This window comes from Cydia fagiglandana, chromosome 14 (assembly GCF_963556715.1).
Source record: "Cydia fagiglandana chromosome 14, ilCydFagi1.1, whole genome shotgun sequence".
Lineage (NCBI taxonomy): Eukaryota > Metazoa > Arthropoda > Insecta > Lepidoptera > Tortricidae > Cydia > Cydia fagiglandana.
In genome coordinates, this window is record NC_085945.1 from 6,502,711 (window position 1) to 6,529,693 (window position 26,983).

The following is a 26,983-nucleotide window of genomic DNA, read 5'->3' on the forward strand; positions in this document are numbered from 1 at the left end:
ACATCACTAATTATGACAACCTTTCTGAAACTCAACAGTTAATTTCAGATACTATTATTGAAAAATTTAAAAATATTTCAACAGAAACCAAACCCTTAGGACGAACCCACCTCATTGAACATCACATAGATACCGGTGACCATCCACCAATCAAACAGCGATGCTATAGGCTTTCTCCAGAGAAACAAAAAGCTTTATGCAAAGAAGTTGATGAAATGCTAAAGCTTAATGTTATCGAACCCTGTGAAAGCCCATGGCTAAACCCTGTCATAATAACTCCTAAAAAAGATGGAACGTGGCGTTTTTGCATCGACAGCCGTAAACTAAATTCGATTACACGCAAAGATGCCTACAAACTCCCACTCATTTCTGACATTTTAGATAATCTAAAAAATGCTAAATATCTATCATCGATAGACATAGCAAAAGCATTTTGGGAAATACCCCTACGCCCTTCTGATAGACCTAAAACTAGTTTCCATGTACCCTCAAAAGGCATGTACATGTTTCGCGTAATGCCTTTTGGATTGACTAATGCCCCTGCTACCCAACAACGTTTTATGGATGCGTTATTCCCTTCTGAAAACCTTGATAACTCATTATTTACCTACTTAGATGATATTATCATCATAAGTAATACTTTCGATGAACACATCACTTTACTTAATAAAGTTTACCAAAGGCTAGTACAAGCCAACATTACTATAAACTTCCCCAAGTGTTCATTTTTCAAAAAAGAACTTAAATATCTTGGTTACATAGTTAACGAACACGGCTTTCAAACAGATCCTGACAAGGTTAAGGCAATACTTAACATCCCACCTCCCACAACTCCTCGAGAAGTTAAAAAGTTCCTAGGTACAGCAAGTTGGTATAGACGCTTTATCCCCGATTTCAGCACAAAGGTTGCACCACTAACTAAACTTACCTCCACTTCCAAAAAAGCACCACCATTTAAATGGACATCACTAGAAGACAATGCCTTTAAATCCATTAAAGAAGCTCTAGTCTCTACCCCTGTTCTTGCTTGCCCAGACTTCTCAAAACCCTTCGCAGTCCACTGTGATGCATCCAGCTTCGGCATCGGTGCCATGCTGACCCAAGAATTTGATGGCGTTGAGAAACCCATTGCTTATATGAGCAAATCCCTAACTGGTCCCCAAAGAAATTACTCAATTACAGAAAGAGAACTCTTAAGTGTCTTACTAGCCCTAGAACATTGGCGTTGCTATCTTGACAACGGCTTAAAGTTCACAATCTACACAGACCATTCCGCATTACAATGGTTTCTCCATCTAGATAATCCAACCGGACGTCTAGCCCGCTGGAGTATTCGTCTATCTACATTTAACTTCGAAATTAAACATAAACGTGGTAAAGATCATCTAATCCCTGACGCTTTATCACGCTTACCTTCAGTAAACGTTATTAACTACAATAGTTCTAATACCAATGACGACTGGTATAATAATATCTACGCTAAATGCAGTTCTAACCCCAACACCACTCCAGATTACATAATACATAATAATAAATTATACCGATACTCAAAAACCCCTTCGTTACTCCAATCTGAGTATAATTGGAAAGAAGTTATCCCACTAGAGTACAGAATACCCATTATCACAGAAAATCATTCCACCCCAACTTGCGCTCATTTCGGAACATTTAAAACATACAATAAAGTTAAATTGAAATATTTTTGGCCAGGAATGTACAAAGATATTTCAAATTTTATTGCCAAATGCGAGACTTGCTTAGCTTGCAAACACCAAACCCAACTAAAACTTGGCCTAATGGGTAAACCTAAGCAATGCTCTCGACCCTTTCAATGCATTTCAATAGATTTGATCGGCCCCTTGCCTACTACACTAAAACACAACAGATTCATCTTTGTCGTTACTTGCTGTTTTTCAAAATACTGCCTCCTCTTTGCGATTAAACGTGCTACGTCATCAGTAATCGTTCATATTCTAGAAAACCTAGTTTTCCTAGTGTACGGAATCCCACAGACCATAATTCTTGACCATGGTCCTCAATTCGTTAGTCAAGAGACAACGGATTTATTCCACTCCTATCATATCCCAAAAATACACTATTGCGCAATTAAATGCGCCCAACCAAATCCCGTGGAGAGATATAATAAAGTTGTTACCACAGCAATATCCTCATTCATACAGGATGACCACAGGAATTGGGATATCAACCTACATAAGATACAATTTGCTATTAATACTTCCGTAAATGAAACAACAAATTATACTCCTTCTTTCCTTGTATTTGGTCGCGAATTAGTCACATGTGGATCAGCATACGATAAATCTGATCTCACAGATGATATTATATTCGCGCCCAGAGACGAATACGCTGATAATCTTGGTCTTCTCCAGCCTGTCTTCTCCGAAGTACAAGCCCGTCTTTGGAGAGCGCACCAAACCAATTCTTCATCGTATAATAAACATCACCAACATTTCGAATTCAACGAAAATGACATCGTCTGGAAACGAAATTACGCAATTAGTAATTCTCCTAAACACTATTCTGCTAAACTTGCACCCAAGTTTATTAAATGTTCTATCCTAAAAAAAATATCACCCTTAGTATATGTCCTACAAGACATGTCCGGCAAAATGCTCGGACGATGGCATATTAGAGACCTTAAACCTCTCCCCAAAATTCTAAAATAAATAATATACTGTTTTTCCTTAATTAGATTCTTATTTGGCTCAAACTTAGCTACTTTTCTCCTAAGCTCCTAACTTGTAAAATATTGTATATAATGTTATACATTTATAATTATATCTCATCCCCATTATACATTTCGGACTCATTACATTTCGTACATACCTACTTAGTACGAATTTATACGTTCATTTATACTATTTAATTTATATAACGTTATATTACGTTCATATAACGTTATTCAAAGCTAACTCTACCAGAGTTAGAACAATACTTATTTATATATTTCTTCCCTTGACATAACGTTCATATTTACGTACTTAGGTACATACGTACCGTACAGTACATTTATTAATTCCATTAAGGAATTATCTTATGATATTTTGTAGTAATCCTACATTCCATACGGCATTATTTTGTTGAATAAATTTCAACAATCGTACTCTTTGTAGGTACACATTATTGTAGATATTATATTTAGATTCATTAATATTCAGCGGGTGGTTACTGATTAATAAGCCTTAATACTAATGGAGAGCGATTTAATGAGTACGTCCTCTACTTAAAGGAGTACTCTATTGAAACTTATTTTGGTTAAACAATTAACCAAAATTTTATAAGATGATGTATGAATGACCTTTGGTATGCATGTTTAAATCGCCTCTCTTGTATGATAAACATTGTATATAACATCCCCACCTTCTAAATTTATCACTCATACCCATATTCATTACATTATATTTACATTACGGAAAAATCCTTTGGCCATAAGCCCCAGGATTTTCCCTTCCAGGGCGACCCCGGTAGTGTAACGGTGCGTGTAACGAAGCGTTACACTATCGACCTTCATACTATTTCTGGCACCATACAAATTCTAAATTCCTTTTTGAAATTCAAATCCTATTCCAAATTCCATTCAATGATTTTTATTTTCAGTTCGATCACATACTTTGATCGATAAACATCATTTTATCTAACGGACTGTACTTCCCAAGTTTCTAAACACGACCGTTTAAGTGTGATTTTTATTAGTAAACGTAATAATTCATAAGTGCGTGCAGTTCAGTATAGTGCTCGTTTTGTGGCCCTGCACACCTTCCAGATATATATCTACATCATCACCAAGGCACATATTGTAAGTTATTTGATTTCTAACCTTCTGAATTACGAAAGTGTTTTTATACATACCTATCTGTTAACACGTAACCTGTATTGTTACAGGTGCCTTTTTATTTAAATAATAAATACCCCTCATCGCTCTGGATCCTGCCTTTTCATTCCCATCATCCCTGTGAGGCTCCTCTACCTGCCCCCTCACAATATTAATATCGTCAAAAATATTTTGATAAAATATTAATAATACTTAGGTACTTACTTAATTCGATATGGCGATTTCGTAGAAAAAATGTAACGTCACACTAGGGGGGAGGGGTTTGCCAAATGTGACCAAGTGTGACAAGGAGGGGGGGAGGGGTCAAAAAACCTAGAAATTCGTGTGACGTAATTAATGGATGACCCCTAAGCCGCTTAGCAACTTCTGCCGCTGACTGTACTCTAGTGCCTTTACCTACAAGTAGTTAGGTAACAACTATTTATAATATACCTCTGCATTTATTTAGGTGTGAGGCGTGTATTAAACAATATTGTTCATTAGTATTTTATAATTTAAGGGGTATCGGTAGGTACAAAATTTACGTAAATATATTATAATTCCGTTTTTAAACTTTAGGATAGAAAATCTACGCAAGAATTCAATAATTTGTGTTTTTTTTAAATATCTTGTATATTTCTATTTTCTATCTGTGTCTATTTTGACAAAGAAATGTAGATAATTATGACTAATTGTATTGCAGATAAGCTGGTACATAATTTAACTTAAATAATTATAGTAGGTACTGATAAAGCAGTTTGAAATTTCAGTTTTAAAGCCATAAAATAGTCAGGCAAATAAAATACGTAAATATCTAACATGTTACATGGACAGTTCGAGAAAATAAAGAATGATGCTAATTTATTAACCGTTTTAATCTACGTATCAAAGTAACCCTATCATTTCCTAAAGTCATCCCATTTTACTGTACCTACTTACTGTTTTCTGACTAAATAATTAGAAAATGGAGCAAAGGCTTTATCTCATAATTTTCCGATTCAACTTATTATTCAAAAACTCGGAACATTTATTAGGTGATAGTAATCGGTATATCAATAATCTCTATTCTTTGAAGTCCATTCAGTATTTATTAGCAAATATCAAAACAAAGTTACAAACACAATACGAAATAAATTATTAACGACAGAAAAATTCACGGCGGAGAGAAAATAAAACCGTCTTACATTTCATGAATAGTTAAAGCATACCTGACGCTGTTAAAGCGCTCCATAAATATGTAAACGTTTGATATCTCCGAATAATTTGACATTGATGGAGGACAGCTTGCTTGCGAGCCAAAGTGACTTGTGTTAATTTTATGCATGGCGGTTGCTATATTTTACTTATAAAATATTTGCCATAATAATAGGTCTAGTCCGACATGAAACTGTAGAAAATTGAGGGAGCCACTTTCTCCGTAGCTGTCACATTTTTGACGTAAAATGCGTAAATTTAGTATGGATTTTTTTTGTTTCGTTTTATTTAATTTCCACTTTTTCTATGTCACACTATAGGTATAAGATTTGTAAGTGTGATATATTGTATTAAAAGGTAGGTTTTCGAAATTTGTATCATCTGATATCTGATATTAAATTTCATAACCATTCACCACTCAAAACAGAAACACCACAATGTACTTGTATTTATTGAAAAACATTTGTTTTCTGCATCAATCCGATCTTCAACTCTCCTAATACTGTATTGTTAAAGAATATTATTTTATTTTCAAAAATCTAAATATGTAGGTATTTAAATAGTAACGTTACATATGTACAAACAGCAACACTCCTAACTGTACATCGGTGGACCTTATTACAAAAGGCATAAGATCTACTGATGTAGGGGAGACCGAGGCGAGTTGTGACAGAGGAGAGTTGTGACATTGTTGATTTTTTGGAATCTACTAAAAACAAGGTCGCAATAGCGCGCGTTTGTTGCGAGCTCGCTAACAGTCATTAGATTCCAAAAAATCGACAATGTCACAATTCTCCTGTCAAAACTCACCTACAGCTACCAGTGTAGGCGATGGTACAAATGGTTAGGTTTTTAGGGTTTTATGTATAATTTAAGGATTAAATGTTTTAGGTTATTTTATATTTTGTAATGTTTATAATAAAATAAATTCAGTCAAAAAATAATAGTTAGGCAAGGTCTTAAGAATTGAAACATATAATACTCTTCCACTAAGTAAGCATTTTCGGAAATTCAACTCCTAAAGGGTTGAAAATTGGCTCGAAAAATTTTAACGACTTCTACACCGACGAACTTTACTTTAGTGGTAGAAAATTAAGACAACTGATTTTGTAGCCTTAATGCACTAAATCAGCGGTCAGCAATCTGCGGCCCGCGGGCCGCATGCGGCTCGTGAACCTGTCACTTGCGGCCCGAGTGCCGCCTTAGCTATTTTGTATGTAATAGTGACAAACGACAATGTCTCATAAAGTCATAAATATTAACAAAGTACGGCCCGCGTCACCTCCGTTAACTACTATATTATGGCCCTTGGCTGCTAAAAGGTTGCCGACCGCTGCACTAAATGAAATTGTAATTTGCTCGCCAGTGAACCAGACTAAAATCTCAGCCATGTCCCTTCTTGCCGTAAAACTTTATTAACTACTCTACTAATTTTAAACATTTCAGTATTTAATTTACGCTTAAGAAATTGTCATTGTAACAATAATATGAGATTCCTTGCCGGTTTTATAATGATTGTCATTGGGACCAAGTGCGAAATGATACAAAAATCAAATTGACTGAACATTGAATTGAGTTATTAAAGTTTGTTGAAACAATTTTGTTTGTTAAAAATTATTTGACTACCTACATCGAAGAGACATAGAAGAGAAACTCGAAGAGAGGCCTATACTCAGCAGTGGGCGTTAAAATGATGATAATTATGATGACCTACATTTACTGCTATCCGAATACGTATTTAGGGCATACTGAAAATTCCTGGAACTGGCCACTTAGAAAAAATAAGTCGTCTCGTCCAGAAACTTTCAGTATTGCCCACGTACTAATCTATATTAAAACAAATTAGTGACTTATGTATGGTAGATGGGAATTTATTAGTTACATTAATAATATAAGTTAGACCGTACTCTGTTAGCATATTAGTTTGATCGAAACTCTAACTCGATTATCTGAACTTCATGATCGATGATATTAATTTCATATGATTCAATAAATCAAAAATTGAGGTTAGGCCAACTTCGCAAATGGACTAGCTAGACCCAATCGATAAGTCTAATAAGTTTATTAAGCTTAGGACTCCGTACACACTAAATGAGGCAGAGCAACGTGAAGACATTTCTTATTTCTTATTTTTCTTATTTCTTATTCATAAAACAATTTTACATTGTGTTTGAATTATGTTATAAATAACTTAAAACTACAAGAACAACAACAACAAACAAACATGCAGCTAATATTAAAATTAAAACATAAAAACACACAAAATTAATAAAATGGGAAATACATTGCTACTAGTGGGTTTAGTAGGAGTTGGGTTGTTTAGTTAAGCGATACCTACTTTTTCACTCAAAATAAGCACAATGTCAAGAAAATTAATTTAGCTTACCATAAAACAAGCTGAATTATTCGTCAACACGATGCGTTGCAGATGTTTATCTGAAAAAAGGGAAAAAATATAAAATAAATATCGGGCAACATTTTATAGCTTTGCATCTCTCGCATCATTTCCTATTTTACAGTTCATAAAAACGCATTAAATAAATTATATTGACAATGACTAGTATAAAAAATAGGAAGCCTATTCTCGCGTGTGATCGCGTTAAGGTTGACTCACGCTAGAGGGATCCCATCTCGTCGCATAATAATTGATTGTCATAAGGGGTCATCCATTAATTACGTCACACGAATTTCTAGGTTTTTTGACCCCTCCCCCCCTCCTTGTCACACTTGGTCACATGTGGCAAACCCCTCCCCCCTAGTGTGACGTCACATTATTTCTACGAAATCGCCAAATTGAATTAAGTAAGTACCTAAGTATTATTAATATTTTATCAAAATATTTTTGACGATATAAATATTAGTAATTTTATAACCCAAAACTGCTTAGGAAACAAAATTAAACGAATAAAAACGATTATAGTTTTAAAAATTTGTTATTTAAATGTACAGCGAATAAAATAATTTAAATAAATTTTCGGTTACTGATGAAGTTGAAGTGACGTCACAAAGTTTATGTCTCCCCCCTCCCCCATGTCACAATATGTCACATTTTCTTGACCCCCTCCCTCCCCCTAAACGTGTGATGTAATTAATGGATGACCCCTAATGTAATGTTACGCATAAAACTTTTTTTTCATATTTCTTCTCCAGCTGAAACAGAAAGTATTTTCAAAAATATTTTGCATAGGTTGTGTAGAATAGGGTAGGTTAGGTTAGGTTTGTGTTATAATTATTCAGAAATATTAATATTTTCAGTACATGTAATAACAATTAAGTATGCGAAATGTGTTTTATGCGTAACATTACATTAGGACAATCAATTATTATGCGACCTAATATGGACCCCACGCTAAATCGGACTGTGCCCGGGCCGCGGCGTCCGACATGTCATTTTCTATGACGGCATGACGGCTGATTGGTGATCACGTGGTGCTTTCCATAGAAAACGAAGCTCCGGAAGCTCCGGCCCAGCACGGCCCGGTCTAACGCGAGTCATCCTTTACAGGAGACACCCGGAATATTGTTACAATAGCCATTACAAGTGCACATTTTGTCCCAATCGTAATCAAATGCGTAATTTATCTTCCACCATCACATTTTCAACCCTAATTTAATTCAAATAAGGACTATAATCCAGCGATTCCAACAAGATCCCACAAAGTGGCTATACCTTCAGTTACTCAAGTAATTGTCAGTTGATGTATTTATGGTGTAGGTTCGAAGCTCGGTCGTGATTTATTTTGCGCTGGGAAGGACTTTTTTTCACTAAAAATGTACTCTGGTAAATGGTATTGTATTTGGCACGCCCCTGGACACTTACGAGGTTCATAAATTTAAAGAATTCGGGTACCTACTATGTGTTAGAGTACATTTATTTTCTAGCTAAGCTATTAATAGGTTAGTATGAGACAAGCATTGCAATAAATTCTGGGCAGCTAAATATTTCAAGAAAAATTTAGACTGTAGTATATATATGAAGTACCCACCTAGTAAAAGACAGATAGAAAGAAGTAGAGAAACGTAAAAGCAACCACTCTAAGATATGACAGTGTTGTAGAAGTTGGCATCAAAATCCAACAGACGTGTTATTTTTGCACAATATCATCTTCGTTGAGTATCCCCATAGACTAAGAATCATCTAGAGTTTAGAGCAATTATTTCATGCAACCGATGATGCCAAAAATGCGGGGGTGCGCGGGACGAGGTGCACGAAGTCCCGTGCCGTGATTGGTCCGTTCAAAGACACGGACGTCACACAAAGACACTTTCGACTCGAACATGGAGTAAAATTACCGTATGCGTGGCAGAGGGGGTAGCGCGACTATGCTAAGTCTGGAGGAGGTTTTGTCTGTGAGTAACCCTAACATGTCTATTGTCTACTGCTGGAGAAATCTATCTGACTAATATATAAGCTACTCAGTGATCTTTACCAGACTGTCGGCCCACCGGTCGGTTTTCAAATTTACCTAAGGCCGCTTGTAGACTTTCGGTGTTTTCGCCGGACGACGGAGTCAACGGACCGAGTTACGCGACTACCGACCCGATTCGAACTTTAAGATACGTCAATTATTACGTCTAGATACGATATGGATTAGCCAGTGTCATATGTCAGTGTCAAAAGTGACGTTCTCAAGAAAACAAGATATCTATCGTCGCCGAGCACGGACAATTGTCCGGTTTCACCGAACGTCTTTTCTTATTTTCAAAAGTTAGTATCTAAAATCCAGCTTAAAGCTAAAGTTTGCCTTTTGGCTAAAATGAATTTTGGCGATCTTGCTCACAAAAGATGGTGAGCACCAGCATAAACTTTCGCAAGTCTTTGCTTTCTTACTAAAAACAGACCACTGAACAAAGCTCTAGGATAACAGTTAAAGCTTCAAGTCTTTTGTGGAAATGGCGCCAAGCTCAGGTACAAAGATGGGTAACTTAATTTTCCACAATAATAGAAAGCACAGCTTGACAAAGCTCCAGTCGGTTTGCTCTTGAACTTTTAGAAAGGATAGACGTTAGCTCGGCAAAGGTTTTAGATAAATTGCTACCACGGTCTGGTTTCAACCAACTTTAAAAGAAATACACGTCCATAGGGCCGGTACAGATGGACCGCAACTTGTATGGGAACTGCACGCCGACGTTGCAGTTAGCAGTTCCCATACAGATTGCAGTCCGTCTTTATCGGCCCAGAGGTGCTTAGATTTCTAGTTTAGAGGAAAAATTGTGAAAAGGAACATTCGAAAACGCGAAAATCTAAAATACGTTATCTGCTATAACTGCATATTCGAGCGATTTTTCACTACACCTTATACTCGTAAAACAAAGTCCCTCGCCGCGGCTCTCTGTCCGTGTGTCCGTATCTTCGCGATAAACTTAAAAAATACTGAACGGGTTTTCATGCAGTTTCCATCCATCAATAGAGTGATTCTTGAGGAAGGTTTAGGTGTATAATATGTTAAGGTTTTGTGTAACCCGTGCGATGCCGGAGCGAGTCGCTACTTTTAAATATTTTGATTTGTGTTTTTAATTAGTCATACTAATATGTATAAATTATAAACTGGCGGCAGACGGCAGTAAATACCTACACATGCGAAAAATAAATGTATTAATACCGTCACCCTTGGGTTAAGGCTGCCTATATTTTCTAGACTTTAAAGTAGAAGTAGGTGTAATAAACAGAGAGTTTTAATTATCTTTGACCCACAGCACCGAATAAATAATAGTACTAGTTACAGAAGACTCACTCTCTAACAAAACTCGTCTGTTACGATCAGGACAGATATGGCCGCTAGGTGGCGACAGCGCCACGCGCGGCTTATCGCTAGCCACCAATTGGTGTGGGACGGATGTACTTTTAGCTACCTGTTGCAAAGCGACGAAATCGCTGAGTGAGCCTCGCCTGCTCACAGCATAAGTCTTATAGAGCTTACTTTCGGGCTAGCTAGACACATCGCGCACGCGCGCTTCTACACACAGCACACGCAGCCGGTGTGGCCTGGCCTTTAACCGCATTCTTTATACATGTGTACGAATCTAATTTTTCATTCCATCGCTGAATGTGGGCGCAAAGCCGCCAATTATTTACAGGGGATGATAAAGGGGTCGCCGAATGTCAGGGTCGGAGGGACAGTCCCAGGTTTTATCCTGGGAAATTTGTAATTGGAAACACTTCCGTGTTGGCGGATTGAATAAAAAATGCTTGCCAGACCATGTGCGGAAACGGAAAGGGACGTAACTTTATGATGAGGTGGGGGCAAAACGAAGTTAGCAGTTTATACTGCTTGGAGGAAAGGTTTACTTGTATGTACAGCCGCGTTCACAAACATTTACACGACAATTTTCCAAAAATATATTTACAGGCCTCTACATCGTGTTTTTATTGAATTCCGTTAACTTCGGGGTATGGTTAAGTACGTTTAAGTGAACTAAATGCCATAGTTAATTAAAAAAAAAATCATACCTTTTTACAAAAAAAATAAGGCATAAAAAGTAATTAAATGTAGCATATAGCGCTGTTGTAACACGGACATTACATTTAACTCAACCAAACAATTGAAATCTGTGACATATCAATGTCATTTCGAATATCGATCGACCGAGATTGTACTTAAGTTTAGTAGCAAATGTATGAACTCATTCTAAACACTAATCAATATGTAAACCGGGCCTAAGGCAAGTGTACACGCTTGTAGAGGCATTATAAGAAAAAAAAATTTTTTTGATTATCTCCGAAATGGAGTTAATTAGAATATCGGAGAATATCTTTGAGAAAGTTACTTGATTTAAGCTCAGGAATGCACCCTTGCAATTAACAGAAATAAAAAAAAACACGGCGTATAACACTGTTGTCTGTTTGTTAAGTCGGCCGTACCTAAGTAATTATATTTTTGACAATCTTAACTTCTTTTTACTTAAGTGTGCTAAGTTGTAAACCTACCTACCAATTTGAGTCGCTTAACTTCAAACCCCGGTAAATCCATCTGTCAGATGATTATGTGATTTTGGTATTAAGAAAAGGTAATAGGGTAAATTATTTGTAGAGAGGGTCGAATGGATTTACTCGAGTTCTAAGTTAAGCGACACATTTGTTGTTTTTTTTTTTTACATTAGGTACCTACTTGTTTTATCTCCTAACCACAATTATTTCATCCTCCTTCCTAGGTAGAATGCATTAAGCTTATTTCGCATATTCGCACCAATAAAAGTTTGCAGCGGATTTGATAGCCCACGCAGTGTAAGTGTTACGTGTGCGTCATAATTTCATACATGTTTGACGTTTAAAATTACACTTGCACCGCGTGGGCTATCAAAATCGCTGCAGACTTATTACAGTCTGACTATATCAGATAAATGTAGGCAAATAATATTACATTTTTTAATATAGGTAACACTGCAGTGTATATGACAGACAATTTTACCACGCTTTTACTTAAACGCCACTCGCCTTTGTTTCCACAACCATTACTGCCGCGTCATATTTACTTTCAACGAAAAACAGAACAAAAGCAACAATGGCTTGAATCAAAGCGTATTCGCGTCAAAATAAAGGTTACCGTGCTAAAAATTACAACAATACAATATTGCAAGCTTCGCTGTCGGCCGGTTGACAAAGCGAAATTGTGACCGCCACAACGAATGCGGGGCCAAAACTGACGTTTACCACGGAGCGTGAAACGCTAACCAAAATATGGCTGTTGCTGGCAATGCTTTGGTTTCATTGGTAAGTATCGTATAATAATTTATTTAATAAACATTTTTGCAATATAATAAAAACACTAAAACTTAATAAAAAAAATTCCCTAAGGTAGTCCGTAGGTAATGTGCCCAGAACTTCTGGGTCAGAAGGCTGACCGCATTGCCCCGCTGGATAGCAATGCTGATCTGTTGGGCAAAATATAATAATTTATATCTAACTGGACCAAATTTTATTAATTTATATCTTCATTTGTCCTAAATTTTCAAAACAACTTACTTGGTCCTAACCAAAATGCCTAAAATGTGTTTAACAAAACGACCGAATGGTTTATTCATTGCCATTATATAGTCCTTAAATACATAAATGTTAAAAAGTAGGTACGTTTCTTTAAATGCCGATTGTTTTATTTGTACATTACACCTATTTTTTTAATAAGTTTATCGTGCAATTTGATAATCTTTTTCGTAATAACAATTCTTTTTTAACGGTTTTATGGAACTAAAGACGATAGCGTAGGATAACACAGAAATCATTGATGTACGAGTACAAGTAGGTAGCTTAATTGAGTTTTAGGTGTTGTGAAAACTCATCGATTTGCAGTTATGGCATCTAGGGAAAGTGGTGCTTTGAAAATAAAATAGGCATTCTGAGATTCTGACATTTTGACCTTCTTCTGTTTTGAGATTTAGGTAAGGTAAGTTCGACTAAGATCACCACACGGTCCCATGCAATGCACTGTCGTTGCCGAGTCAGTGCATACTAAGCGTGGTCCAATTCTAGTAAGTACCTATATCCAGCGAACTATACAATCGTTGTAAAGCATCGCCCTCAACTCGTTTCATTTCGGCACCACAAACTCCCGCCACAACTTTTCCTTTGACATTTCGTAATAGTTTAGTCTGTGCAGAGCTGTTTAAATAAGTGAACTAGGAGTGGGGGATTTGTGAATTTGAGTAATTTTTAAATAGCCTACACATTTATTTGACTGCAGATTTTTGGCTCGTGTGTGTAACCATCTCTGCAAAAAACTCTAAATTTTTGTTTGCATTTAATGTTTATCAAGCTAAGTGATAAGGTTTTTTTGGCTCAAATTAATAGGTGCAGCAACATCGCACATATCGCCTAAAAGCACAGTGTATTAAATACCCTAATTTTGTCTCATAAAGTTTTTATTTGAAAAAATCATAGTTCTAATTGTTTTAAGCAGCTCACAAGAACTCCGGCTTGCCAAAACTTTCTAGTTTTTATGTTATCAGATGTCAAAGTTGACCCGGATAAAAGTGAAGAAAATTTATCATTATGTTTTTTTTTGTCATGAGAAGGAGAAAATTGAAACGGAATTTACTTTACTTATAAGTACATTATCTCAAGTATACCTTCACTTAAGGCTTGTTAACTGAAATAGTTAACTGAAACTGTAACATTTAATGTTTAACGCTAACACAGAAAGTTTGCTAGTTTAGGTAAACTATCTCATCCTTGTTATAAATATTTAAAATGCCTACGAAGTACCAACAACAGCTAACCTTTGTCGTTCGCTCATAACTCAGGAACTATCTCGAAAACGCGAGAAAACATGGACGTGGAGGGATAACTTGAAGAATATCTTAGGGCAGTTTCAGACTATCTTATCTTTTTGTTTTCGGGGACCCTTGCATCGGAGTCTACTCCTTGTATAAAGAGCTTTGCGTGCTTTAGACCCGTCATACTGTCCCATTCTTCCTGATGTTTGGTCTTGCTATGGTATTTAATAGCCACAAAAATAAAACTGAATTCTTATTGTAAAATAACTTAATTAAACCGCACGAAATACCTAAAGTTGCTATTACTGCGATAATATCTGAGTGACCTCTATATTCTGAGGTTGATCTGATATGCTTAGGTCGCCTAGTTAGGTTAATACAAGGTAAAGTACCCCATACATTATCACACGTACCACCTCGAATTTATTACCACGTTCACGAATGAGTGATTTATAATGAACTGTATCATTTGACTGAACTCACTCACTTCAACTCAGTGCAAATTCAACTCGCTCATTTCGCTCAGGAACTCATCTATCTGGCAAGTATTTCTACATTACAATAAACTGTCATCTTATCTTATATTAGGTATCTTATCTTATCTTCTACATGTATGATAAGATAATGAATATCAAGTTGTTTTCTTCCTAATAACTTACTCGTGCGAAAATCCGTACTTTATTTTCGAAATCTCGTAATACGGTCGAATATTATACAACTTAATTCCTCTACGAATTGAGAGGAAGCGAAATATGTTTCAATTGAAGTTTTAGCCGGGATTAACGTTGCTTTGTCTGCAAATGGGAGAGCTTTATTGCTACATCCAAATATTTTACATTTTCGCTAAGTAGATAAGCTTAATTTAATTATTACGCTAACAAGTTAAGATGTAGGCACAATAATTCTTTGACACATACATAGATAACATCCTTAATCAAGCGTGTCTCACTCCGCGATTTCGTCGCTTTGCTACAGGTAGCTAAAAGTACATCCGTTCGACCCCAATTTTGGGGTTTGCCATAAGCCGCGCGTGGCGCTGTCGCCACCTAGCGGCCATATCTGTCCTGATCGTAACAGACGCGTTTTGTTAGAGAGTGAGTCTTCTGGACCTTTTACTATTATTTATTCTGTGACTTAACTCTGGAACAAATATTTGTGATAAACACACAAATAAATGTTCTTACCAGGGTTCGAACCCGGGACTTCCTACTTCGTAGGCAGAGTCACTACTCACTACCGACTAGGCTAAGGCCCACTTGCACACTCCCACTAACCAGGGTTTAAGCGGTTAAATCGTTAGCCAGTTTCAAATTGTACTGGTAACAGTTACCTGGAGTTATCATAGTTACTATGGTAACTCCAGGTTTAATCGGTTAACCCCGGGTTAGTGGAACGTGCAAGTGGCGCTAGAAGGCATATATTTTAGGTACTTCATGTTGCCACGTCCCATTTTTTCCCACATAACACATTAAGTGGAAACAATGAAAGCCTTGCTTGAATATATGAGCAGAGAATAAAGCTATAATAGCTTCTTCATAGATTTATGATAACAGCCGTACTGAACTGAGGACAGGAGGAATTTATGATTATTTAATCTAGAGCGCGCGGAAAGCGTTGGTGGCCGGGTGATATGTCGTCCGACATGCGATCCGGAGGTCGCGGGTTCAAATCCTGGCTCGTACTATTGAGGTTTTAGGAGCTTATGACTGTACAGTCGATGTCAAAAATATGTTTACACTTTTGCACCTTACTCCTTTTGTAATAAGGCAAAAAGTGTAAACATATCTTTGACGTCGACTGCACAGTCAAGTGTAGAAACATGGATGCACACATCATACTCAAAAATATGTACCATAGCTCTTATGTCAGCGAACTAAGAACTATAGGACATATTTTTGAAAAGTTATATGCACCCATATTTTTACACATGATTGTACGAAATATAATTTGATAGGTATTTAGCACTAAGCTTTTCGGTGAAGGAAAACATCGTGAGGAAACCTGCACACTCTGCGAAGAAATTCAAAAGTATGTGATGTCCCCAATCCGCATTGCGCTAGCGTGGGGAGTACATTATATCTAGACTGAATATTATTATCTAGAGTAAGGTTATTTTCTTCTGAATTGGAAAAATACTTATTAGAATTTCCGTCAAAATTCTTTTCATGGAATAATTCTGAGAAACAAGTTTAAAATGAAAATGGGCCTATCTATTTATCTATCTATCTAACAAGAACCCCTCTCGAATGGAAAGCCACAATTAGTTACGTAATAAATGGTTATTCAGAATTAAAATTAATTCAAAGTTAAATAAGTAGTCATGAAAAATATAATTAAGTAGGTACCTACAGGATTCTGTAACGAAATGTGTATGTGTAGAAACTTACCTGATTTCTCTCCTGACTATATAAAGTAGGCAAGTAATTAGTCGGGCGTAATAGCTTCTCCCGGGATCAACTTGTTAACTGCTCTTTCCTTGCTCTTCCTTTTTCTCTTTTTGTTTAAGATAATGAATTATAAACTGAAGTGGACGTCTACAGGAATTACGCGGCTAACGCCCTGACTACTATAGTAGACCTGCCAGTGAAAGAAAAGTCATTTAGAAATCGATATTCGCTCATGTCGTCTCGGATATAGGTGAATATGGTATTGATGCATTCAGTGTAATGCCCTGAACACAAATATATGAGATGACAAGCGCGAAAGTGGTGGGGGTAGTTGCTGTGACTTCATAAAGTCGGCAGTATAAACTGTTTTTTATTTTCTTTTAAACATAATATGGTGTGTTATGTGGGGTACCAAATGAAAGAGCTTTGTGAATAGATCACAAATATGTAACTTACTGTAACATTTTCAATACTTGGTCTAACAAATTATTAGAAAATTTTTACAATCCACAGTTGACTTTCAAGCGTTCTAAATTGAAAATGGCCGAATGGATTAGTCTAAAATATATACCATGTGACTGCGAATACTTATTCTCTTTATAATTTAAAAATATCAACAAATAAGAAAAGTACACCAAGTTGAAAAAAAAGTATAATTTTCTGTTATTTTGAGTAATGGTACGGAATCCTTCGTGCGCGAGTCCGACTCGCACTTGGCCCGTTTTATTTTATTTCAAGTCTACCTAACTCTTTTGCACTCATGAAGAGTTCATATACAAATACGTGATGGCTTCCCTTTTGCACTCTTCATTTATCTGTAATCGTTAGCGTTATTGTAGATTTGTGCTTAAAGAATAGGGACAGACGTATTCGTTTAGTAAGGGCTCATTTAGACGCGAGAACACGCATGCGAGTTTCATTACTTACGTATACATTGCGGTTTTTGATCGGTCGGTTGAATTGGACGTAACTAACAGTCCGCAATGTAACTTAAATCGCATGCGAGTTCCGTCGCCGTCTAAATCAGCCCTAAGTGAGAATGATAGACTCACAGCAATTTCAAAAGGGTAGGTAATATAACATTGGCATACCAATATAACACCGGTATACCGATATAATAGGGGTATAGCGGTTAGCAATCAAACGGTCAGACACATCATACCCTAATTTCGGGGGAATCCCGCCCCTGGATCAGGTCACTATTAATTAATCTTTCGTACGTTGTGTTCGTAGCGTCGGAAAAACAAATAATTTATTAGTAAATATAGTAGGTAAGCTGCGTATTTGAACGCTGAATTGTTTATAAGCTAAATATAGCAGTTAAGCTGCGTATTCTGAGTATTCTGACACAAAATTGTTTATGAGCTATACTTATATTAGTTGAGCTGCGCATTCTGACGCTAAATTTTATATGTGCTGGATTAGCTAGGCATTTGTAACATTGCCATGGCAGCGAGCTATTCGTCTAATTAGTTAGTAAAAGGGTAGTTATTAAATAACTTAGTTAAGAATTAGCTTTAAGGGTTTTTGTTGGGAACTGAATATCAGCTGTCTCGCTGAGTCCCATCCATTGTACTACACAAATAGTAGTAGTAGTAGTAGTAGTAGTAAACTCTTTATTGTACAAAAAGACATATTAAAAATAACATACAATTAGCAAGAAGTACAAAGGCGAACTTATCCCTTTGAGGGATCTCTTCCAGTTAACCTTTGAGTAGATGAGAGGAGAGAGTGAAAAGAGGGTGACAAATGCAGCAAAATGTACAACAAGGTACCAGAAAGATAAAGGATATAAATACATACAAAATTTATAGGATAAACATACATATATTACACAAAAAGGAAAGGGGAAAATACACTAAAAATTGGAAAGAATTAGAACGATATAAAGCAACTATACAATAGAAATATAGACAAATTAATCAGTCAAATCAGATAACCATAGCTTCTTTAACCTCTCCTTGAACGACGCAACCGATTGTGCCTGCCTGAGCGACACAGGCAGCTCATTCCACAGCTTCACTGGACGCACTGCGAAGGACTTGTTGTATCCTCGAGATTTGTGAGGAGGGATGGCAAGTGATAAATTCGCGCTCGAACGCAGACGGTGGCCACTGCCTTCAGCCAGAAATTGAAATTTTTGAGAGAGGTATAGCGGAGAAGAAGGTGTAAAAAGAACATTAAAGAGAAGAGAAAGAGTGTGAAGATCTCTACGGCGGCGGATTGGAAGCAAATTGAGTTTTTGACGGTAGTAAGACACATGATCGTACTTCCGTAGTCCGAAAATGAATCTTATACAGACATTCTGTAAGCGCTCTAACTTGTCTAGGAGTTCTTCTGTCATGTCAAGATTTACGACGTCACCGTAGTCTAGTAAAGGCAGTAACAGAGACCGGACCAGCATGGCTTTGGTATCAAGTGGAAGAAAGTTCTGAAGGCGCCTTAAAGAATGGAGAGAACCAAACAACTTTTTGCTTACTTCAGTGACATGAGGAGCCCAGGAAAGTGTCTGATCCATGGTGACCCCTAGATTTTTAACAGTGGGTGAGAAAGGAATTGGTGTACCATCAAAGAAAATTCTAGGTGCCACCTGCTCAGACAATATGGAGATGTAATGAGGACTTCCCAAAACGATCGCTTGCGACTTCATGGCGTTGACTTTTAAACCGAAAGATGAAGCCCATAAACAGACGGAATCTAAATCGGCGTTAATTTGGCTTACGAGGGAATCGAAATCATCAAGGTTGGCAGCTGAATAAATTTGCAGATCGTCTGCGTAAAGGTGGTAAGAAGATTTTAATGACTTTGTAATGTTATTTATAAAAATGGAGAAAAGCAATGGAGAGAGAATACCCCCCTGAGGGACGCCAGAGGAGAGTTCACACCAATCAGAAAGATTATCATCAACTCGAACCCTCTGACGCCTCCCAAAGAGGTAGCTGCGAAACCAGGACAATGAAGTGGGTGCAACATTTAAAAGATTTAAAAAGGCTAGAAGAATGTCGAAATCAACTGTATTGAACGCGCTGCTACAGTCCAAGAGAACCAAAACTGTGATCATTTTATTTTCTATATTAAGGCGAATATCGTCGGTGACTTTAACAAGAGCAGTGGTGGTGCTATGCCCGGGGCGGAACCCAGATTGGAAAGGGTTAAAAAGGTTATGTCTATTGAGATGAGAAGAGAGACGTCTATTAGCAAAGTGTTCAATTATCTTGGAAAGGACTGGTAAGATGGAAATAGGTCAATATTGGGAAAACGAGGAAGGATTAGATACTTTAGGAAGTGGAATTATGTGAGCATTTTTCCAGCACGAGGGAAAGACACCAGAGGAGAAAGAAAAATTTATTATATGCGACAGTACAGGAGCAATTGAGTCCGCCACGAGCATAAGCATATCCAAGCTCAGATTATCATCACCAACGGCTTTAGTTTTAATAGACTTGAGAATTGAGATAACTTCTTGTGAGGTAATGGGACTAAAATCAAAAAGAGAAATATCTGGGAGTGGAGAATTGGCTAAAAGGGCCAAAGAACTTTGCTTGACCGTCGGATCAAGGCAAACAGGGGAGGCGCTGAAATATTGATTAAGAGCGTTAAGATCTAGAGTACCGATAGCATTAGGTTTGGGCTTGCCAACACCGAGTGATTTTAAAAAACTCCAAAGTTTAGTGGGAGGACATTCGTCAATAGAACGATGTATGTATTTCCGCCTAGCGTCCCTGCAAGCCCTATTACAGCGGTTACGAAGCGATGTGTAAGCTCGGTGATTACGTTCCGAGGGATCATGTCTTAGTCTTATACGAGCTCTGTTCCTTTTCTTCATTAGGTCCCTAATGTCTGAGGTAAGCCACGGGGCAGGAAAGTGTTTGACACGTGTCGGTTTTAAAGGAGCATGCCTGTCAAAAACCGCAAGCAATACGCTGTTGAAAGTCTCTAACTTCTGGTCAACATCAGGTTCAGAATCTAACAAGTCCCTCCAACACACACTGCTTAAGTCGGCAATGAGCGCTTGTTTATCAATATCTGCAAGGTTACGTCTCATAATAATTTTATGACGTCTTTTGGGGGAGCGAATTTTGAAGGAGGCGAAAATTAAGTCATGGTTCGAGAAAGCAGATGCATTGAATTGACCGTGATGTGATACATGCCCAGGAGAAGAAGTAAGAATTAAATCTAGTAGAGACGGAGGGCCATTATGCGGAAAATGTGTAGGACTAAGTGGTAGGATATGAATATTGAGAGAGGAAGCAAGGGACTGAAGCCTTATTGACCGATGGTCATTTTTAACAAGGCAAGTGTTAAAATCACCCATTATTATAAGATGCTCAAACTGCGGGGCAAGATTAAACAGTAATAGTATTTCTAAATGCTACGTAAGTATCTGATTTTTGATTGTACATGCAATTTTTGTGTTGATAAATGAACTTACATATCATCTGTTTGTTTATTTATTATTTAGATAAATATCATTAATTAACAACTATGATATCAAAATCAATCTAAAAACATCTGCAAATTTCAACACGCTATTAAGCGGACACCTCTGCCAGCGAAGAGAAGTAACAATTTATAATAATATTAAAAAACATTGAACAAAAATAAGCAGCAACACAAAGTACGTTATTGTTAAACATCTTTGAAGTCCACTTTCTTTTAAAACTGTGTTTTACCTGAAAACGTTTAGGTCATCATCATTATAAAACACACCCACGAATATAATCATTCTCATTTCGTTCTATACAAACATTTTGTACTCACAGAAACTGCATTGTTTTGACATACAAACAGAAGTCACAAAACATAATATACCTCACAACTTCTAAATTCCTCCCTAAATAATGCACCTCGCCAGGATTGCATAGCACCCGCACCGCGCGTGTCTTTTGTATCATTGCACAAAAGGATTTCCCTCATTGCACGAAAGTAAGTATTCGGACTATTATTCCCACACTATTATTATTTTGCAGATGTGTGATAGAATTTCTCAAAATAGTTATTTAAAATACAAGTGCGTAAAAGAGAAAATTCGAAACGAGTGGCGATAAATTAAAACACGACCGAAGGGAGTGTTTTAAATCGACACGAGTTGCGAATTATCTATTCGCACGTGTATCGTACAACGTTTTACAGTACATATGGCCCTTTAAACTTTTGACATCGCACGAAAAGTGCTATTTTACGCACTAGTGCGGAAAATAGGACCATATGTACTGTAAAATATTTTCGTTCATCGAAAAGGTTTGATAGAAAAATCATACGTAATTTTATCCGTATGTTCCGAGAAACTTAAATAAAACCCTTTGACTTTAACATTTCAATCCTCGCACGCCGACCGTACAAAAGGTAAATCAGATTTGCATTTGTGTTCGTGTTATGTAAATTGTACTCTATCTCTTAGACCCTATAGTATAGTTTACAAGCATCCCACCTGACATGGAATACGAGATTTAGTGGCTTCATTTCTGCATAAACGTTTACCTTTGCTTGGGATTTAATTGATGGCTAAGTGCATGTTTCTGAACGTGTTAATAGTTTCAATAGATTTTGGCTTTTATGAATTCTCAGAACGGTGTATGGTGCCAACTAGGGATGTAACGATACCGATACCGATATAATCGGTAGGCCGATATATCGGCATCGCCGATTTAAATTCAGCCGATATCACAGTTTGAAAAGCGCGCGAAACAAATGATGCTGCTAATAATTTGAATAAACTTTGTTTCCATAACAAATAATTTGGCCAAGTCCGAGATAGCTCGAGGCATTTAGTGTTCCGTACGGCTACCATCAGTTTGGCATTGACATAAACGATATCGTGAACGTAATTTACTTCCTATAGGTATATCTCTTTCGCACTAATATGTCAGTACGAGCGAGATGCATAGAAAGTAAATTACGTTCACGCCCACGGTAGCGTTTATGTCAATGCCAAACTGATGGTAGCCGTACCGCTCGCATCGTTACATTTTACAGAGGTTGTTTGCCTGTTTTTAGGATACTGTATTCAACTACACACACAGAACAATAGTACAAAGTGTCTAAGTGCGAAGGCCGAAGGCCGAGCTTTAGCAAAATGTCATCGCTTTAGCACAGAGCTTTACAAGTGTCTAAATGTGAAGGCCAAAGGCCGACCTCCGCGTAGCCCGAAGGCCCGAAGCGTCCAGGATGTCAGTGCTTTAACACAGTACAATAGTACAAGTGTCTAAATGCGAAAGCCGAAGGCCGAGCTCCGCGTAGGGCCGAAGGCCCGAAGCGTCCAGGATTTTAGTACTTAAACACAGAACAATAGTATAAGTATCTAAATGCGAAGGCCGAAGGCCGAGCTCCGCGTAGGGCCGAAGGCCCGAAGCGTCCAGGCTGTCAGTTCTGTGTTTAACCACTGACATCTTGCAGGCGTCGGGCCTTCGGCCCTACGCGGAGCTCGGCCTCCGGCGTTCGCATTTAGACACTTGTATTAATTACTAGTGATGTACCGACTATTGATTTGGCCGACTAGCCGACTAATCGGCGCTCGGATGGCCGATTAGTCGGCTAGTCGGCCGGATCATTAGTTTCGTCTAAGTTCGGTTCAGATGCACTTAATAAAAAACCGTTTTACCCCTCTCTATTCGTCATATTATAAATATACATATAGTAACGCTGAAAAATGAACTGAATAAAAAATCCTAAGGCTATATATAATATGTACGACAAGCAAACAAGAAAGCGACCAAGCGGTCAATAATTCAAACAAAAGTTTTCGTAAGCACCCTAAATAGGAATGTGGGTAAAATAGGTGAAAAACTTATCGTAAATATTTGCTGTGTATTTCTTTTTGCCCTGTTTTTCTGTCATTTATAAAGTGCCGACCAATCGGCCATTTTTGCCGACTAGTCGCCGACTAATCGTCGACTACAAATGTGGCCGGATAGTCGGCTTTCCCGACTAGTCGGCGACTAGTCGGTACATCCCTATTAATTACCTGTGTTTAGAACTGACCTCCTGGATGCTTCGGGCTTTCGGCCCAATGCGACTTCAGCCTTTGGATCTTGCGACTTAGACACTTGTACTTAAAAATACTTGGAAAAGTTACGGGAGGCGCGCGTCTGTCGGACGCTTCGGATCTTCGAATCGCTCCTTCGGCCTTTGCATTTAGTTAGATATTTGTACTATTGCTTTGTGTTTGAATACCGAAGTCGAGCATCTCGCGAATGCATGTATTATAATAATTTAGAGTAAGGCCAAACGCGCACCACGATTTTTTGTCCTGCGATAATTTTGTCGCAGAAATGCAACGTATGTGTTCATATGTTAGTGCGCGCATATGCGACAAAAAAATTGCAGCGATATTAAAATTGTGATTTGTCACATTTTTCCGCGATTGTTCGCGACGCGATTGTCGCAAAGTGAATTGCAGCATGCGGAGTTGTATGGCCCCGCGAGCACTATGATAATAAAATCGCACCCCGGCCGGACCTCAGTCGGCAATGTCGGCATTTCGCTCTCCAAACCCCAACATCTCGGCACCTGCATCTCCAATGGAGTCTCAAAATGAGATGCTAGATGTCGACCATTTAATTATGGAAATAGACGGGGATCACCTTTGTGTTATAAATGCTCAAAGTCATACAGCAATCGCATATTAAAGACACGTTTCATGACAAGCGACTGGTCGACTTTTTCATTTTCATCGCAGTGCGCGCAGTGAATTTTCTGCGATATATTACAGCGCGATTCTAAAATCGTGTCGCAAAAATTAATATCGTGGTGCGCGCTTGGCCTATAATACCTTAAATGTATACTCCTTCAATTTGAATTTAGAACTCATTATTATTTTTTATTTGATTTTGTTTCTAGTTCTATGCCATATATATAGACTTTAATATTATTTAGAACTGCTAAAAAACAAGATCGGCTTACTTTAAATATTTCGTCAATTTTACCTTTGTTTCTAAAAACTGTGATATTTAACTGTCATATACTATTAATGTCTTCCAAAATTATTTTCTCGTAACAGGACTGAGGGGCTACCGCGAAAACCGAAATTCGCAATTTGCGGGGATCTTTCTCTTTTACTCCAATGAAGGCGTAATTAGAGTGACAGAGAAAAATGCTCGCAATTTGCGAACTTCTATTTTCGCGGTTATAGCCCTGAATCTTGTTGCTCACCGATCCGTTCAAAAATATACATAAGTACTGAATATAATTAATAGATATTATAATTATACAATTAATACAGAAATGTAATGGTACTTAATGAAAAGGAATATTGTGTATATTGTTTCGACGAATCAGATACTCTCAATAAAATCTATACATGAGGCCAAAGCTGTTCATAAATATTAAATGACTTTATTATCTCTATACGCCTTACTAACTCTATGTGTCCTATTGTGAAAAAAAAAAACACAACGACAGTCAAGAACGGAATTCTTAATTTGAATTTTTCCGATTTTTGAGATACGTAGTCCATTGCTTGGAAAGCCCGTTCGAAATTGAAACTTATTTGCAATATAATAAGGTCGTATTTTGTAGATCTCTTTCATACTTATAGTAGGCTATTGAGATAAAATTAAATATCCCACAAAAATAAGCAAGCAGAATTAAACTTTGTGTCAAAGACATAAGTCATAAATTTCAATGCCAACGTTTTAACTAAGGATGTTTCTCGCCTAATATGAATTGACCAGTGTAAGCATCAGTTAGCTAGCCCTAAGCAATCAAAGGTCAAGCTGCAGTTGAAAAACTAATAAAGATAAAGTTAAGCTGATAATTTTCCCGCCGTCTCCATGCTTCTTTAAGTTGGGTATTGACTGGTCAGCTGCCTGTTAGCTATAGTTTTCGCGAAAATCGCCAGGACAGAGGTGAAAATTTTTGTATGAAAACTTGCAACTTTAAATGCATTTTTTGACGAAACTATTGCAGTCTAAAATGAAGTCAAAATCAGTCCATCGACTCAATTTTTTGCAAGCTTTCTAATGGTACCCCACACGATTCTTACAAATGAAAAAAGTTTCAGCCTACCCCTCTCAACCCCCTAAATCTCCCCCTTTAATAAGAAATAAGCAGTTTTGACTTATTTACAATATGAGTGGTGGTAATTGCTATAACTGTTCCAAATTTTAGGTATCTATGTCAAACGGTCTCTGAGAAAAACGTATTTAACTGATTTGCAAGACCGAAGTGATCCCATAAGTGTTCCGTAAACAAAGTTTTGTACGGAACACTAAAAATCTACCTAATGTGAACTATAATTACTGATTTGGATTTACTTTTGCAATGATTGCTGGATGGTTATTACAGAAATAAATGTTTTCTTTGATTTTGTTTTGGCATTTTTCTTTATTTGTTTTACAATTTTTCACACTTCTCAAAATCGAGTGTCTGTTATACATAATTATGTTTTGAGCATATCAAGGATATAATTCCTTATTTACTTGATTTATTAACTAACTACTGTGCCATTGATATTGGTATCTGTATCGGTATCGCCGATTATTTACTTCAAATATCGGTATCAGCATCGTATCGGCAAAATCATGTATGGTTACATCCCTAGTGCCAAATGTGATAAATGTGATGGACGGTGAAAGACTATACAGGTCATGTTGGCCTTCGGGTAAGTTTCTTGTTACGGAAATGGAGTCACGGTCACAGAACAGAGTAGGTAATAGTAGTCCAACTTCATGGCTCCTCTACACGATGGGCCAACTGGGCCACTCCACGGGACGCAGCCATGCGGTAGAATGAGTTAGCAATATCACTTGCTCCCTCTAACGCATAAATGCGTCCCTTGGAGTGGCCGGCGTTGGCCCATCGTGTAGAGGAGCCATTAAATATGAGGAGCGTGCAAAAAAAATACGCGCAGTAACTTATCTCCGACCGTTTAGGAATTCTGAACATTCGACTTTAAAATGTAGGACACACGGTCAGGGGGCCGATTTTTGAAATTCGACCGCTCGATTTCGTGTATTTCGTTCAATAATATCTCCACTACTAGACATTTCGATTCTACTAATAGAATTGAAAACGAGTGGTCAATACCACTGGATTCCCAATTTCTATCGCTCGTATTTCAAAAAATTGCCTTTTGCCGTTTTCCACCGATTTTCGAGTGACGAAATCGAGCGGTCCAAATTCAAAAATCGCCCCCCTCAATTACTTTTTGGCTACTTAAAGCAATTTACATATTAAGTAACTGACTATCTCGCTTCACTTCTATTTGTGACGTTATCTATGAAAAGGGACCTTATTGTCGATGGCGCTTAAGCCATTATTAACGATGCTCCGATATAAATACAATGCCGCGCGACTCTGTGCGGCGTAAGCGCCATCGACAATAAGGTCCCTTTTCATAGATAACGCCTCATTTGAAGAT

The 26,983-nt window shown here is 37.4% G+C and overlaps 1 protein-coding gene across 1 annotated transcript in view; it reads right to left on the reverse strand.

Annotated features, from left to right (window-relative positions):
* LOC134670642 (immunoglobulin superfamily member 10-like) overlaps nucleotides 1-26,983 on the reverse strand; it is a 477,034-nt gene that overhangs the window by 41,893 nt on the left and 408,158 nt on the right. Inside the window, exon 3 of the mRNA XM_063528451.1 lies at nucleotides 7,413-7,462. The gene's annotated coding sequence lies outside the window, so the exon portion shown is untranslated. The remainder of the gene's footprint in view (nucleotides 1-7,412; nucleotides 7,463-26,983) is intronic.